This window comes from Lagopus muta, chromosome 3 (genome assembly GCF_023343835.1).
Source record: "Lagopus muta isolate bLagMut1 chromosome 3, bLagMut1 primary, whole genome shotgun sequence".
Taxonomy (NCBI): domain Eukaryota; kingdom Metazoa; phylum Chordata; class Aves; order Galliformes; family Phasianidae; genus Lagopus; species Lagopus muta.
Window position 1 is genome coordinate 69,918,971 of NC_064435.1, and position 18,440 is coordinate 69,937,410.

At 38.7% G+C, this 18,440-nt stretch overlaps 1 long non-coding RNA gene across 1 annotated transcript in view; it reads right to left on the bottom strand.

The window, feature by feature from the left end:
* LOC125690298 (uncharacterized) overlaps positions 1 to 16,187 on the bottom strand; it is a 62,543-nt gene extending 46,356 nt beyond the window's left edge. Inside the window, exon 1 of the long non-coding RNA XR_007375593.1 lies at positions 15,639 to 16,187. This is a non-coding gene — a long non-coding RNA (uncharacterized LOC125690298). The remainder of the gene's footprint in view (positions 1 to 15,638) is intronic.
* Between the last annotated feature and the right edge of the window lie 2,253 nt (positions 16,188 to 18,440).

Below are 18,440 nucleotides of genomic sequence, written 5' to 3' on the forward strand. Positions count from 1 at the left end.
AAAGATTGCTTTTGTCTTTTCAGTTGAAAGAAAATATTTTGTTATGAATAGGTAAAAAGGGGAGAATGTACTTCTGCTAGGTCCTGAGAAAGTCAAAGTCCCAGTGCAGTAGAAGAAATGCGGTTCAGTTACATGTGATGACATCATGTGGTCAGACTGATGCATGAAGATGTTGTTTCTGAAGCTTTCTATCCCAGCACTCTTACTATCCCAGAAAGCAGATGGTATCTTATCACTTCTAAATGGACACTACTAACCAGTGCACACAGTTCAGGGGGGTTCACTGTTGCCCCTCTATTCTGAGCAGAAAACTTTTTGTTGTTTTCAATCCAGTGCAGAAGACAATCTTTTTGTTTTGTTTTTACAAAACAGTGCAATTTCCCACATCATGGAAAACTGAGTTTCCAGACAGTTTCACATATAGTCAAATGCACAGACATAGTGGAAAAAGAGGCTAGGGCACTCTAACTCTTGCTGACTTAGTAGCATGACTGTGCAAAAGTAATTACATCCTTTCTAGTAATGCACATTGTGTATAATTGCATATAGTCCTTAAAAATCAGACCTCAACATAAGAAAACCAAGATGAGTAGTCCTGCCAATGAGCCACCAGTGGCAATGTATGACTAAAGTTTTTTTATCCTGAAATTCCCCTAATTAAGCACTTTAATTAAAGTTCTTGGACATTCCTCATTTACAAATTACTGTACTCTCAGCACAGGCCATAGGACACCGTTCTTCAGTAATTTCATATTTGCATCTGATCTCCAAAGCAGCCAAATCACCTCTCTCCAGAACTGCAGCATGCTCCTACAGAGTATATTCCTACAGATATTCCCATTTGTTCTTTTCATACTGCAGTCACTTCACTGCAGTAGACCACTTGATGCTCCACCTCACTCTTTCGCTCACAGGCCATAGTGAGAGTGCTTTTTGATACTAACTGCATGTAGATATTCAAGTCTGTCTTGTATGTAGACAACAGTAATCTGTTACTCAAACTGGGATTCCTGTTGGAAGCCAGGTGAGGCTATCAAGACGGTGAGCACATAGCTGCCCCACATATATGGGGTAAATCCTTCAGTCCATTGTAAACTGTCTTAACATTTTCTGCCAGTTGGTTTTACCTGCTGGTTGTCTGCAACGATTTCTTTGAATGGAAAAGGAAAAATATCTAAGGGGGAAATTTTTCTTTAAGCACTTTGAGGAACTTCATCACGTAACACAGTCAAGCAGAACTGAAGATTATCTCAGAAAACTGTTACAGCTAATTCATTCACCACAGCTTGCAATGGCATTGAGAATGGAGATGTAGAAAGATGTGCCTGCAACAAGTCTCCAAGAAAGGAATGAGTGCTTTGTGATTGAAAGCAAGGCCAGAATTTTCACACAGAGAACAATCTAAGAGTCTGTGTTTAGCTACTTGTTTTTCACGAAGCCTTCTCCAGGACCCACAGCAGGAAAGGAAAGCACTCTTAATATGTTTCCCTCCTGGCTCTTGAGCATGCGAACCTGAAACCTGTCAAAAACTCCACAGGGATTCTCTCGAAACTACTTAAAGTAATGTGAAAGGTCACTGTGGCCCTACAGCTCTGCCCTGCTGCTCTGATGCCAGGGAGTTTGAAAAGGACATCCCCATTCTCACAGCCTGATGCCACTGATACCAGCAAAACATATTTACCTTCCATGTTATTAGTATTCTTGAATGAAGCTTACTGTTTTCCCTACTCATCACAGAAAATATACAGGCTAGAGCCACAAAGACTTACAAAAAGCCACTGAGATTGTACTATTATGAAGGTGTTTACTCTTTTTCAGCATATACCCCACTCACTTATTTAATTCCTGTAATTTTCAGATCAGTACTCTACATTTCTCGTTGTTTTCTCCTTTTCTTTGTCTCATGCACTGTGTAATACATAGTCTCTGTAGACTCTGAGTATTATTTTCTGTAATGTCTACCAAAGGGCAAACTACTTAAAGTGCAGCATAATCTTACCAAGCTTCACTTCTTCATTTTTAAGAAGTATATATGAAGATAACTAAATAGTATGGCACTTGGGGCCTATTCATAACTTAATCAGGTAGTTTCAAATTTTAAATACATTATTCCAACAGCAGCTCGTACAGATAGTCACTAACCGTTAAGGAAAACATACATGCCTTTTTCTGCCACCAACCACATTCTCTTTGCTTTATGGATCCATGGAGAAATTCTGGCTGTAGGCACTTGTTCATGTCATATAGTTTAAACTATTCTTTGCCAGCAGCTCGAAGGCTGTATGCAGAACATCAGATCTTGAGAAGTAAGAGCTTCTGGGGTGCTCAGAGGGAGGTCCTCCTGCTTACTACTCCTCAAGAGATCCACGAAGGATGTGGAAGGATATTTCACACACAAAAGCGGCATCAGCCCAATAGCAAAGATTGCTCTACCTGTGGGTGCTCTTCAGGAATATTTTTATTTCATTCTTTTGACCATTATTTTGAAGACTTAGATTGTTTCCAAATGCATCTACAAATGCATTTCATACCAACTTCAAACAGCATGTTGGGATAAAACTGTGACCCCACATTTGTCTCTGCTTTCCAATCTCCCATTCTGAAAGACAGCTTTTAATTTTTCATTAAGAGTCCAGATACTTGAACTCTAAAGAGTCAGTACTCATGATTTGAGTTGAAAGAAAATTACTACTGCAAGCTGGCCTTGCAAACCCACTAAGCCATTTGCTTTGGCAGGGGGGTTGGACTCAATGATCTCTGGAGGTCCCTTCCAACCCCTACAATTCTGTGATTCTGTGATTCTGCCTGCTGTAGTACTTGTGCACAGCCTATCTTTGTCCATCTTACATGGCAGCAAGCATACACCAAATTACATAAATACATACATACAGTTTATTCACTCTTTCACTCACTCCTTTCAAGTCTATACTTTGTATGTGCTACTTATGTATAGCTCCTAGCATAACTGCCCAGGGCCCCATCCAACCTGGCCTTGAGCACCTCAAGGGATGGGGCACCATAGCTTCTATGAACAGCTGAGCCAGGGTCTCACCACCCTCTGTGTGAAAATTTTTCTCCTAACATCAAACCTAAATCTCTCATCTCTTAATTTAAAGCCATTTCCCCTAGTCCTATCGCTATGAGACTGTATAAAAAGTTGGTTCCCTTCAAACATGAGGCAAGACATTAGACCATTTTTAAAATCATGTCTAATTTCCCTTTCTCGTGAGCCATGTTGTTTGTTTGGTCGTGGTAGCTATTGAACAGTACATGCTTACAGCTTTGAATGTTGATTTCTATACAAGATAATTATGCTATAATCAGGTATAAAAGACAGTATTCCAGAGGGAAAAAAAATTGCATATAAAGAATCCTGGAAGATAGCACTGTTTTTTTTTGTTTTGTTTTGTTTTTTGTTTTTTGTTTTTTTTTTAATTAATTGCTGTCTGTGGCCAGTTCCTTTCTGCTCTGCATTAGTGGTAAAACATGAATATTTTCTTACAGAACAGTGCTTATTTGAAAACAGTTTTATGTTACTCATCGGGTTTAACTGTACGTTTGATGCTCTTAACAGCTGGACATTTACTGCATAGTTCTAAAATTTACCATGAACAAGACTGTAGGCATAGCTCAAACTATAACAAGCAAAATAAGACACATTTGAGAGCCATATTAACCACATTTTTCTGTCCCAGAATATACATTTCTAAATCTTGTTCTCAACTTTGACTCTCTTTATAACTGTCCTTCAGCACAGTCACTAAGTATGATTTGCAGTGCTGAAAACAATTATTTACATTTTATCTGTTTTTCTCAGGAGCACAGAAATGTGGCATCTTTCTAGAGAGTAAGCCTGCAAACACAGAGCACGCTGAAGAGAAAATAATGCTGAACATCACCTGGCAACATGCTGAACAGTAACAACATTTGCTTAAATATGTAGAAACATTTCCTGATAACAATCTGTCTGGAGTGACCCTTTACCGATAAGTAGACCTGAAAATGTACCCTTTCAATTGCAAATATGTTAGTCATCATTGTGGAAGAATCATTAATCTTAATAACAGGAAACTTACAGACTAACTCAACCAGCTTCCCTGGCCACCAATCTGTTGCTCCATATGTCTAAATCTAAAGCAGAGAAGTACCTGAGAGCAAAGGATGTATTTTGCGCCTTGAGACATCTGCCCCAGCTAGGACTCTGCTCTGCCTTCTGAAATTCCTTCACCCACAGGTAAGATTCCAAGGAGGATGCTAGCAAAGTTATTCAGTTGCTCCTGTTGATGGGAAAATGTGGAACAGCAGTCTTATAGAGGTCTTACAGACTGGAAGTATTCCCTCAAAGCCAATCAATATCCAGAGAGACGGTAGAGTACATGAGCCAGGAGAAGCTACTACAAAGCAACTGTGTTGACGAACCCCATAGTGCCTTGACTTATTTGTTGAGAATGAAGATGTGACAAATGTTTAAAGGAACACTGAGACACAGCAGTTGAGGACTGTCAAGCCATTTGACTCGTTTTTTGTTGTTTTTTTTTTTTTTCACAGCACCAAATTTAGGTCTAGACAAGTGACTGCCTTGGAAGTGGGTAGGAGTTGTACACATTCATGTAGCAACTGAGAGTGCTGGTTTGTGCATGTGGTTGGCTGGCACTATAAGGTCTGCTTGGCTCAGAAATACAGATCATGCTTTGCTTCTTTCCCAGAAAAATTCTTTTAAAACGCATGCTTTCTGCATCTAAAACACTGATGAAAGCAACTTTTGATCCTGTAATGGATTGGGCTTAAGGCCAATCTTCAGTGAAGTTTGTGTGATTTGACCCCCTTAATGCAACAGATGCTTAAAGATGCCTCAGGCAAAGTCTGGAAGGAAGGCCAACTGTTAGTCAGAGAGCAGCCCCAGACCAAAAGAAAAGTCCAGCTGGCAACTCATTTTAGAAGGGAGGGTTTTTTTTGTTTGTTTTGTTTTTTTGACAACTGTTGTCTAAAGAGAGAAAAGCTCTTAGTATTGCCTCTACTTGGAGACTCCTACATTGAGTAGAAAGAATAGTAGAGGTAAGATATTCTTCACTAAGTTAGATGAGACAACTTGGAGTAGAAGTTATGTGATACTCTGGATGCTTTTTTGAGTACTGGCAGGAAATGTGCACCAGAGAGTCAGCAAGGGTGTGAAGCCAAATATTTTCTGGACTGTATTTTGTGTGGACCATGAACCTTATTCCCCTGACTAAAATTGTATCTCCACCTGTGTATACAGATGAGCTGCCCTCCTCAAATCTTTTTCTCCTGCAGTAGATAGAAAATCTTTCTTACTTTCAACTCGTTGCAAGACTGAGATCTCAAAGAAAAATTTGAATGTATATTTACTTTTTATTAAAAACATATTATGAATATATGTGTATGAATGCTGTCATATTTATGTGAATACATAGTACAGAAACATATAATTTGCAATATAAATATATTAAAAATTATATTTTTTTATTGAGATTAAAAAAACAGCAAAAATTCAGACATCTTTGATATGGTTTTCAGGTTATCTTTATGCAGCCCCTTTATTACTTTCAGACTTCCTTGGAAAACAATAATTAAAGTTACTGCAGACCACGATTTCTAATACTCAATTGACTTCTTCCCTCTCTCTGTCCCCTTGCAACACTCTCTATGCTTTTTAACTCTTTCTTTACTTCTGTCTTCCAAAAACTACTGGGGCTACACAACCCTTAAAAATGTGCTTTACTTGTTTAGATCATAAAGTGATGATGGGCACACTTTACATTCTTTGTTTGAATCACTTCTGTATATTCCTATTCGTTCTTTCTGTAATTAGACCAGACAGAATCTTTTCTGGGGCACTGTTTACTGAAAAATATACATATCCTTCACACAATTGTTCCAGTACCTGAGTGTTTATAGGGATGTGTTGAGCCAAGTGGTGTGGTGTTTTTGAGAAGCGCTGGCATGTATGGAAACTTTTTTACATATAAAGAAAGGGGTAGAAATCCCTGTACTGCAGCTGTCCCTGCTGAAGGTCATGATTGGTTTGAAAGATGAATGGAAAGAAAGAAGAGAGATATATCTGTTCTTCCACATTTCAGAAAAGCTTGTGAGGAACTCTAATAAGCCTTACGAAAGTATTATTTGATAACTTCCAATGAATATAAAACTACATAGTTTGGGTATGCAGAAATTTCTTCAGAAAACACGAATCCCTGTGAAATCTAAAATGACAAAGCTACTTAAGGCATTCTTTGTGTTAAATGAAATATATTCTTCAAGAATCGCTCAAAAAGTAAAGCCTCCCATTTTATGATGTTGGTCCACAACATCAGAGGTAGATGTTGGTGGTATGGCTGTACGGGCTGAACCTTCCAGCCAAGATTCCATTGCATTTTGTTGCCATGCAACAGATGACAGCAGAGGGGCAGTCTGACAAAACGGCATCTGACATGCAATCTACAATGCAGATGGAGCAAAGGTATGTCACTGAATTCCTCCATGAGGAAAAAACAGCACCCACTGACATTCATTGATAAAGATATAAGAAATCCTAAAGCACTGCTACAGCTCAGGAAGGAGACCTTGGAGTCATTGCTGTAAGTTCTCTAAAACCATTGACTAGATGTGTAACAGCAGCCAGAAAAGCCAACAAAACATTGGGCATCATTAGGAAAACTATTGGGAGGTATATGCAGGCTGCCTACTACAGAAAGTGGAAGTCATGCTCTCTCTAAGGAGCAGACCCTAATTTTAAAACCTCTAGACATTTCCTACCTTCTTAGTAAATAATGTAGTGAAGGGTAGTAGGGAAATCTCATTAAAAACAGTGTATAAATTGAAAACAAGTGGGCACTTTGTTTATTCCATAATCAACCAAATGTAATAAAAAATAGAAATTGTTAATGTATTCCAAATTAATGGAAATCATTATGAATGTGATAAGTAGGTCATCCAGCCCAGACATGAGCCTACCCACTAGGGAGGATAACATCAGGAGAAGTGTTTGTCAGTTAATGCCTGGAGACAGGAAGAGATTCTTTCTGCGTATAATCTGTTCTTCACAGTATGACTTGCATTGGTTTGTTTGTTTTCTGGCACAGTTATTCTCTTGCCTATGTAGAAGAAGAGAATTTATTCACAGTGTATTGCTGTCACTTTCTACAGAACCAAAAACTTTAAAGGGCAGGTGGTGGAAAGGAACTACCATAAGTGAAAATGTATTTACTCCCAGTTTCTTAGCTGAGGCAATTACAAGTTTGGGAAAAATTGGTGTGTTCAGTCTTCCTCAGTGCACAAATTTTGGTAAACAAGTTTTCTTGACTATGTATCTCTCCATCTCTCCAATGGTCAGGTCTGCCAACTTTGCTGGATTTTATTAGTTATTTTTTTTGCTTTTATATTAGAGTAGCTTGAGGACTTGTACTGTCAGAGTTGCTATTGAAACATGTCCAGTAGCATAAGGAAAGTCCTAAGTCTATCAATTGGAAAACATTTTATCATTAGAAAATATGAATGAAGCCTCTGCTTAACACATGCATGGCGTTGTATGAACACTAATTTTTTTTATACAACTTTAAACCCCGATAGATAACTCACATTCTCAGCAGCCAAATTACTGGAAGTTTCAGAGTTAATGCTATTTTCTCTCTAATTCTAGATTGCATCTGCTCTTGTTTTTAATAAGACAAATTAAGGTCTAAGGCAGCTCTTCTAGCCACAGCATGAAAGATTTTTTTTTTTTAAAGCTTTGATTTTCTAGTCTAATAAAGCCTTGAAGAGCTAGACACGTTCTGGTTTTTTGCCTCTCCATGACCCTCTTATTAAACATGGATATTGTACTGTGAGAGACTCTGATACAGGGCTTCAGAAGTTACTGCACTGTAATGTTGCCAAGAGCTATTCCGAGTGCTGAATCTCTAAATTAAAAGGAAATGGCTGAAAACTCACCTACCATATTACTTCCATGTGAAGTTACAGCTGTAAGAAACGTTTTGTTGGAACTCTGATTTAGAGAGACTTTAATTGCTGCTGACGTTTCTGGGAGACAAGTAATTGTTTTCCCTGTAGCCGTGACAAACTAGGACTGCTTCTGCAAACTCTGAGCAGTTTGAAAAACTGAGTGGCTTTGGAAAAATCTCTTCTGTTGTGCCACAGAACTTGCTAAATTTGAAATGCTTTATGTTATAAGACTGCTCTCCTACCCAGGTCAGCATCTGAGGCTCCCCGGCAGATGTCCTTCTTCATTTGCAGGCATCAGCCACCTCAGGCTGCTGTGCTGAGGCAGAATCTGCTTGGACAAGAAGGGAGATATGACTGAAAATGTAAAGAAGAGAGGCAGCAGCACCTGCTCTTGTGGGAAAAATGCAGTTTCATAGGAAGGGTAGCAGCATTTTATCTGTAATCTTCTGCAAATTATTTATCTTCCCAGAAAAAAAAAAAAAAAAGGTGAAAACAGAAAATGATAATCTAAAAAAAAAAAAAAAAAAAAAAAAACCCAACAGATGGGAAGTATTCCTGTACAAAAAACAGACATGGAGAAAGTGCCAGACCCTTGGAGTGCTGGGTCACTCCTCCACATAGCACTCAGGAGCACCTGAGGCACTTCGGGCCACTTATCTCTATCAAATGTCTCCAATGGTCACTGAACATAGCGTGCAACTAGGAACAAAACAGTTAAAAAAAAAAAAGACAGTGAGAACAAGCAGAAAAATAAACAGAAAATAGCATAGAAAAGAGGAAGAACTAAAATGTGAATGCCTCTGGGAGGAAGGAGGATGTGAAGGCAGGCAGCCCAGGTTTCTGGGTCTGCAGGCAGCAGCTGCTCATGCAAATTGCACAGAGGGTGCTCTCAGCTTTTAGTTCTGAACATATACTGGTTGTCAGTTCACTGCAAACCTGTTCTACAGCTGTGAACAAGTTTGTCTGTATATACAGGGAGTACCTAAGAGGGTGAAAATGAAGTAACTTGTGCCTGACTTCAGGAGGAACATATCCTGCAGCGTTGGCAGTGAAAACTAACAGTTAAAGCAGAAGTTCGTGCCAGGGTCCTGGAAACTGTCATCATCTAAGATGTCATCATCTAACACAAGAGGATATACAGCTGTCACCTGTGCTGTAGGGTTCAGCCCATGTGAAGATGAGAATGCCATGTTCAGAGGAATCCAGCCTACAAGAAAAACACCACCTCCAAAATCCAGAAAAAGGTGAGCAAAGGTGGCTGGTTTTGCTTGAGAAGATCTTAGTGACAGAGGTAGTTATGACATTTAAAGCCACAGCCCACTGATGCCAGAGCAGCGGCTTTGCAGTTCCCAAGAGACTGCTGCACAGATTAGACATCAGCCACAAAGCTATCCAAAAGTGGAAGGACTTGAATTTAATGGGATGACAATTCTTTTATTCTAATCTTCTACACTTGGATTTGCACCTGAGCAAAAAAAGAAAATGCTCTGTCAGGAGCCAGTTGGAATAGGTAACTGGGTTTTGGGGATGCTCCTGGTCTGAACGCAGGGCTTTGAAAGATCGAATTCAAGAAAACAACCCTCAGCTTCCACTCAGCAAGTGCACAGGGTAAGGATACAGAGAGTGAGCTGAACGTGCCAAAAAGTAAGGAGATCTCCAAGTGTGTCCTTGGAAGCAGTGCTGCCCAAAGACAGGTATAGACATGTAAATTGAAGACTAATGGGGACACAGGCCCTTCAGCATTTACCACCTTATGCTCCAAACTGCATGTGATAGAATTCCAGGTGGTGTACAAATGTGAAGAGGATTTTCCTGGACCTTTTCCTGCAGTGAATTCCCCAAGCAGGTTTTTAAACCCTGATTCATTGAAATGCAAACCGCACTGTTTACAATCACGTATTGAGAAAGCACAAAGGTTCTGGGGCTGCAACCCAGAAAGGGACAGCAAAGAATGGAGATCTACTGGAGGGTCTACATTATGTGGAAGGCAGTAAGCGTACAATCAAGTGTTTCTTCAAGTACCTGTAAGATTTCAATTATGATTAGTATTGTAAATATTTGCCCAATTAGTTCTCCATCTTTTTAGCTGGCTTTTGTTTCTTTGCTTTTTTTTTTTAAAAAAAAAAAAAAGAAGTTTCCTGTACTAATTAAGCTCAAAATATTGGCTGCATGGCTGGTTTTCAACTCCTTCCCTCCTTTCTTCCATGCTGCCTTTCTAAAGAGACCTTCACCAAGCAGCCTCACAGGATCTTCACTTTATAAGACTGGTAATTAGCTGAAGCTTTGCTGAGCATGTGGAAATCTTCTGAGTAAAGTCATTATAATAGAGTTTAATGTTTCAGCCTATTGCTTTCATTTGCAAGATTATTGGCTTGATAAAAGAAACAGATTTTGACAATGCAATGGCTGTAGATACTTGAGAAATTGTGTCTGAACTCTTTTTTTAGTTAAGCATATAGTACAATCCCTTATTTAAGGAGCACTGTGGCATTTCAGATGGGAAGTCCAGGCAGATGGTGAAAAGCAGAAATCGCTCAGTTTACACAATAAAGCACACTGTCACCATTTGCATCATTACCAATTTTTGTGAGTTCAAACTTGTCTGTGGTTTAATAGAGAGGAAAAAAAGAAATACTCTTCTCTGCTCTTCCTGGTGGTATTTGAGAGAAGCTGTGGTGCCCCATCCCTGGAGGCACTCAAGACCAGGTTTGCACAGAGCCCTGGTCAGGCTGGCTACCACAGTGGGTGGCAGCCTTGCCCACAGCACAGAATAGGGCTAGGTGGGCTTTGAGGTCCCTTCCAACCCCAATCATTCTGTGCTTCTATTATTCTGAGATGTTAGTTATAAATTTAAAGAAGAAATTCAGTGTTATTAATGAAAGCACAAATTTCACAGTGTATTCAGTTTCCTCCTATGGGAAGTGCAGTTTCAGAAAGGTAATCCATTCCAGGCAAGTCAGGCATCTGCCAATGCAGCTGTCCACATAAGCAATTTAAAGCAGAATACTTTGATAAAGTAGGTAATAAGCTGCTGCTGGAATAGGCATGGTAACAAAGAAAAAAAGTGGGTATGTTTGCAATAAGAGCCAGTTGATGGGAAAGGCAAACAAGTGGTGAATGAGTTAGAGCCCCTGGCAGGGGCATACCAGGTGTTAATGTGCTGCAGGGACTGAAGTGTCTTTTGAACCAAAAAAGGTGTGAAAGTCGGGCCAGGATAGGGATGGCTGTCTGCTTAACTTCCACCATAACCATCTGATGATGTGAGAAGATGAAACATCAATTTGGATTCAGTACTGAAATGTGAATTAAAAATTAATATGTTTTAATTTCCATTAACGATATCTGAGGATATAAATAAGAGTCTGTACACCAGACTTAGACTTACTTATCTTGATAAGAGTGTAAATGGTGGGAGCCAAAGACAATTTATCAGCACATTTTCTAAAGCCTGTGAATTTCAGATAGGAATTTATTCCAGACATGAAAATCTTGGAGTCCTTATAGCTAAATGAAATAGCTGCGTCCATCAGTAGATTAGTCAAATATTTTTCTGCAAATAATTTTATGACAATTGTAGCTTTTTTTCTGCTAGCAAATTATTTACCAACGGGCTATGAATTTTGAATTTGTTCCAAAACCAATATCAACACATTTCTTGCATGTAATTTCTGCCAGCTTGCCACAATGAGTGTTCACTGCTTACTTGTGCCATATGAATATTCATTCAAACTTGCAGAGATGTTTTTCTCTACTGATTCAGCAACAATCATATACACAACTAATTCAAACAGCTGTAATTTTTAAATCCTTGATCTGAAGCCCACCAGGAGCACTACAGCACTGTGAATCAGCTGTCTTTTTATCCAGACATTCTCAGAAGTGTTTGTGTTAATACAATTGATGTTTTGTTCTTGATGAAGCCCCATGAAACCATCATCCTCAACTTTTCTCCTCAGTGCTACAGCACTGAATTCAGACACAGCTTTGTGTAACTGCTGAAGTTTGAGCAATTGATGTCAGTTTAGCATAGACTGGATTTATTACATTCCATTTATATGCAAAGCAAATGAAATACAGTATCATAAGGATAATGGGTTGATTATGTGCTGATATTTTAATTGTCCAATTTCCTGATTAGAAAACGTTAATGGATTTCCAAATCAAAACAGATATTAAACTTTTCTGTTCTCTGTTGCCTCCTATCCTTACTACATTTGTGTACTTCATTTTGTATTTTAAAGCAAAGAAAGAAAGAAGTACACTTGTGTAATACTTTCTGATACTATGTCTTTTTTTATATCACCCCAGCTCACAGAGAAGTCATAAGGCAATTGTGAAGCTTTCCTTGTGATTTTAAGTTGATAATCACATGCATGTAGTCTCACAATAGCCTTTTCAAGAATACTTTCTATCATTACAAACTGTTGATAAATTGATCCACAGATATTGTAAAAGGGTTGTGAGCTTCAAGCATCTCTGATAAAATTTTCAGTGTCTTGTGAGTGTCTCTGCAGTGATTCATTTCAAAGTTACTTTCCAGTTCCCAGGATTGAGTGGAATAAAACCTGGGAACAGGATGAACATAAAGGAATGGATGGGGCTTTGAGCAACCTGGTCTAAAGGGAGGTGCCCCTGGCTATAGCAGGGCATTGGAGCTAGATGATCTTAAAGGTCCCTTCCAACCCAAACCATTCTGTGATTCTATGACTGGTAAAACTTTATCTAGGATTATATTTAGCATTGGTACGCAATTGGAATGAAGAGTTTCTCTTTTCAAGATTTGTGTGATAAGGAATATAAAAAACACATTTTTAAAGCAAAGCAAATACATTGCAATTATTGCTTATGCACCTTTAGTCCACCTTATTGGCCCTTTGTTTAAGGGAAAAATCATAAGTCTCAGTCAGGTTCATTGCTATACTCTGCAGATAAAAGGAAACAGTAAGCATGGCTAACAGTAAGCATATCTGAGTAAAGCCTGCCTGAACCTACAGCCTCCTACTTCCCTACTGACAAGAATAAGGAACAAGCTCAATAACAGGAACACAACTGTCCTTCCTGAGCTTGTGTGCTGAGCAGCTCCTGCTATTGAAGTACTCATTCCATCTGTTGGAAGTGTTCCGAGAAGATTCAGTAGCATAGCATACCTCAGTTCTGTCATGTGATTGTACCAACAGATGCAGCAAGCTAACAACCAGCTCACATGGTCCTTTCAATTAACAACTGCACTGATTGTTTCTTGGCAGCTTTTTTTCTATAAATAGTAATTACACAGTAGTTAATCTTCAAAGTAGATTTTTCTAACCTCTTGGAATGCCTATTTCTGTGCAGGTGATGTGAGACCTCTACGAAGTGCTAGAAAAAAGCAAAACAAGCTACAGAATAAGAGACAGGCTTCTCTCTTCTTGCAATTATACCAGAATGTCCAGAACTTCTTGAACTTCATAACTGATCATTTCGTAGGGCTTCATCAAAACCCTGTGAACAGCTTTAAGCTCAGGCTCAGACCTACAACTGATAGTTTCTCTGATCTGAATGTGATATCTTGCCAAAAACCAGGATTTTAAAATTATGGAGTATGAACAAGCAAGATAAAATTAGGCTGCCTACATTGCCATGCAAAGATATTTCCCAGGGTCAGGCTTCCCAACTCTACATATGGCTCCCAACAGACACTGCTCAGAAACTCACTGCAGACCTCCCCTGCTGCTTCTGTACAAGGTTCTCATTTTGGAAAGGAACCAGGATGTGGTAGTGTCTTCCTGCTATGAAGCAGCAGAGGAGTATACCACAGGGTTGGTGGGTTAGTCCAGGTGGTGTGACAGTTGTTTTTCAGTTGTGGAATCAATCCTTGCAAGCTCTGTGGTGCAAACCTCTGTCTGTGGCATTATTGTGACTCTGTAGCTAATACACACAGATATTCCAACTGGATTAGGTCATTAACTATATCAGAATCATTATGAACCATCTGCTTAAATAAATACCAGATATGCACACAAACTATGAACATTTTCATTCACATGTAATATATATTATTTAATAGTGCTCAAATGCTTTAAAAAGAACAGCACTTAGTTTTATTTTCATTTTGCCTCTGAAATTCAGCTAAAACATCATGCCTTTCAACGTTTTGGTTTTAAATAGCCAAAGCATTTGAAAACTACTACACTGCAACGTTGAGTTATTTTACCTTTTAATTAATAAAATGAAATGAATAATTTTGCTGATTATTATTATGCTGTAAATAGATATCAAGATGATATGATTTAAAAAAAGGCAAATAAGATTTGATAGAGCAGATCCTGTTCCCAGAGGGACAGAAACCATAACCTAGAAAAGGAAACAAAGCTATACTGCTTCACGTTGCTCATATAATCAAGTTTAGGACTGACTTCAAGAGATCAGTTCAAAAGGTAAAGCTCTAATAATGGAAAATAAAGTCAGCATTCCAGATTTTTTTATTTATATTCTAACCAAAATCACTAGGCTCAAGTCTTTAATCTCTTATGAAACTTAGGAGAATGAGGAAGGATAAAGTGTTGCCACAGTCAGAAGTAAAGTACAGTTAACCTTTCCAGCTTCAAACTGGGCAACTAGGGTGAATCATTTTCTCTCCTGCCAGTTCCTAAACAGCTTCAATTCACATGGCTGCCAAGGCTTTCAACTTCTACCAAACAAAAGCAACAACAACACATGCCCTTGTTTCCTGGATCTGTAACTTCTCCACAAGTGTTTCCATAATAGAAGGCTCTTTTGACCTGCCGAGGCTATCCCTCTTAATACTAAGACCACTGTTCAGACCTCCACAAACCACGTCACCTGTAGAGCAGCATGTAGGTACAACACCTCTCCTCACTGATCAAAACAAGAAGTGAAGGCTCTGTCAGGTTGGCTTCTCCCAGCAATTTAAAACCAGTGACAGTTGCTAGACCCAGAAGGAAGACATTTCCCTTAAAAATGAAGTCTTAGTAGTACGTGTAAGCTTCCTTCCAAGAGAAAGGAAAAAAAACTGATAATGGACATGATCTACAATGTAGTGCTTGCATATTATAATTGTATATTTCATGGGAAAATACACCCCTTACCATACAAATAATTTTTTGACTGAGTTACTGATCTCTGACAGAGAGCTCTGCCTAGAGCTAAGTAAATAGTTATTTCTTCAACATACAGAAAACAGCAATCTCCCAAGCTGGTTAATGCTCAAATAATGAATAGTTTGAGACAAAGTTTTTTTCTTAAGCTTAATACTGAAAAATCCCAGTCTCGGGCCAAGTTCAAGATCTCAGACAAGAACTACCCACACCAAGAGGACGTTACCTGTTGCTTCTATAATACACTTTGTATGTCAGAAAAAGTACCACTTGGTTAGCCTGAAAGCCATAAGAATCAAAGGAGAAAGTTACTTTACTGAACTGTGTCTAACATTATAATTAAAATAACATACAAGCAACAAAGGAAAACACCACCATGTTAAAATACACTCAACTAAGTTGTGTCCAGACCAGGTTTCCACAGTTCTTTCATTATCTACTTATGTGCCTTACCAAGTAGGACAACATTACTGTAACACAATGGAAAGCACAGCAATAACAGCAGAGTAGAGGAAGGTCCCAGGCTGCAGCAAGTGAGGACTTGCTCAAATACAACAGTCACAAGCACAGAAAGAAGCTGCTTACCTTCAGAAGATCTCAAACACACAAGGATCACCAACAAGACATGCTTGCTTCCACTGCCAACCCTTAAATGATGTCTGGGGAAGGGTTGATCCTGGCTCCACCCTTTTCAGTCACTCAGGCACATTGCATGCAGCTGAGCTCCACTGGGTTGGCCCTGCCTTCCCACCAGGGGCTCAATCGCTGGTTCAAGCCCTGACTTAGCATTTCCACTACAGTTATGAAATGGGAATGTCATGCAAAAATCTTTGAGGCTAAGTATTGTGTCTATCATTTGGGTTCTTGGGAGTGAATGCAATCACCTTTGGAGCAAATAAATAAATAAATACATACATACATATACGTACATACATAAATACTGTTTTGACAGGAATCTCCATTGATTTATCTGGAAATGATGGAGGAAAGGAAACTGGTACATGCTCACCCTCAGAGGACAGTCATATTTTGCAATGTAAATACTGAGTCAGAAGTTAAGGCTCTGATCCTAGAAATAGTTTGCAGCCCCTGGCACCTTCATGCCTATGACTGATCCCACAGAGCTGTGGGTCTCTTCATGTAAGCTGTGGTACTTACATGCAGAAATGCCTTCAGGATCAGGCCCTGATGATCAGTGGTAGTCTCAGGAAAAGTATCCATAACTCGAGTTTCTCAGATATAGACAAGCTTTTTTTGTTCTTCTTTTTTAGAATGCATCTTATTTCATTTCCTCCTCACTGACCCTGAAAGCTGTTTCATTTTCATATTATGTCAGATCTGCATGTCTTCTTGGAAAAACCTAAGTGTTTTCAAACTGGGAGGGCTCAGAGACTCTGTTTGCTGTTTAAAACTGGAAAATGTCAACCTTGATTTTAGTCATTTAAAAATTAAGTTCTTATACACTTCTGTTGCTGTTGTTGTTGTTAAAATATTCTAGTATGCCTCCAAAATCTCCTAAAAGTGAAATTAACACCTGGTGCTGGAACTCCATGCCAACTTTTATCCTCACAGCAATGCATATTTTAGCCTGAATTTCACCTCAAAATGAAATGGCAGAGGGGACAGCAGTGATTCAAGACCTGTCAGGTTATGCTTACCTGTCAAGTTTCTTTCTATCATCTGCCAACTAATTAAGGTAACCTTGTCACAGAATTCAATTAACACTCAAGTGATACGACAGAGCGTTAGATGTCCTGGTTAGAGGTTAGTCCATTTCTCACTTCTTGGCTGCAAGTGACTGCTGCATACATGCTTTCTTCCGCCCCACTGAAATTATTTTCTATTGCAACCCTGAGACGATTCAAACTTGCTTAATCCTTCCTCTAGTCTTTGGAGAGCCTTTTTTTCTGCTTTCTTCTTGAATTTTATGCTCAGTAGCCAGACAGAACAAGAATTGCACAGTAGGAGGTGCTCAAGTAGCAAAAGCACAGGAAAGTGAGTCCTGTGGATATGGTATCTAGTTTCTTCACCTTTAGCAGATATACTGTGCATCCATCAGCAGTGTGGTTGAAGACATATTCCATGAAAAAAAAGGTGATTTTTAGTGAATTTTGTCAAAAAGAATCCACTTTTGCAAGTGAGATTTTCTGAAAAAAATCTGATCATGAACATTTGGAATTTTGAAGCACTGAGCATTTTACAATTTTTTTTTTTTTTTTTTTTTTTTAATGATTAGTAAGCTTACTTCCATGCTTTGCTGTAACTTGATTTTTCATTTATATAGCAGCATGTTTCTTCTTAGAGATGTTTGGAGCAAAGGAAGCATTGCTATCTAGAATGTTCAGAAGGTAAGTGACTGATGGTTTGGATGGCTTCACAGAAGATAAAGCCTCTCATCTGAGCACGTGTAATTCCAAAGGGAATTAATAAGGTTCAGTGTGTAATTCTACTTCTAAGCCACTTCAGAAAAATCAGACAAATCCACTGAATGGCTGACAATATATCCCAGTGCGCACATGTAATGTCCATTTTCCAGATGATTTTAACAACGTCTGAGTTGTGTTCAACACAATTAAGGCAAATGGGATATCCTGGGAATTACAGTAAGATTTTTGGAAACAGTGCAAAAAGAACTTGGTACTACTACTAGAGATAAATTGTATGATGAAGTTGTCTTGTTTGTGAAAAACTTTAGTAAAATAATCTGTTAGGTTGGAAAGACAGTACAATTGCTTGAACAGTGAGAATATGACAAGCAAAAAAAGAAGCCAAAGAAATAGTGTCAGCTAGAATTGGAGTTAGCCGTGAGTTTTATAGCTCTCCAGGGAGAGGAGGACTCAAGCAATACAAAAAAATCACCTGCAACCTCATCCAGACAAGAGAACAAGTAATAAGGGATACAAACACACTTGATTACGTTAGAAGTAAAGGTATATTGGAAATGAATGCTGAATTAATTAGCAGTGCTTGGAGCAATTATTTTGCAAGAGTATCATATGAAGAGAATGCAAAGGAGGAGTTAAATCATGTAAATCCAAATGGGATAAGATTGGTCGTATTTACAAGGAGCTAATCATAAAGGCAGATAGAGAACTGAAAGTGAGGGAAATATCTTGAGGAAGTGTGGATACACTTGGTGAAGTGATTTGTTATGGAAGGCATGTTTGACTGCTTTTGTAGGTCACAGAAAGTAGTAAACAAGTGTTATAAAAGCTTTGCAGAGCATATATTTAAATGTGGAGAAGTATTGAGCTCAGCACAAATTATACAAGTGAAATGGTGCTGCAGAATATGAAGACTTGCGACAGATTTCTGAAAGCATCTGGAGAGACTGAAATGTAGAAGTGTTAAACAGTTTCATAGTAGGAGAGAATGGAGTTAACAGAA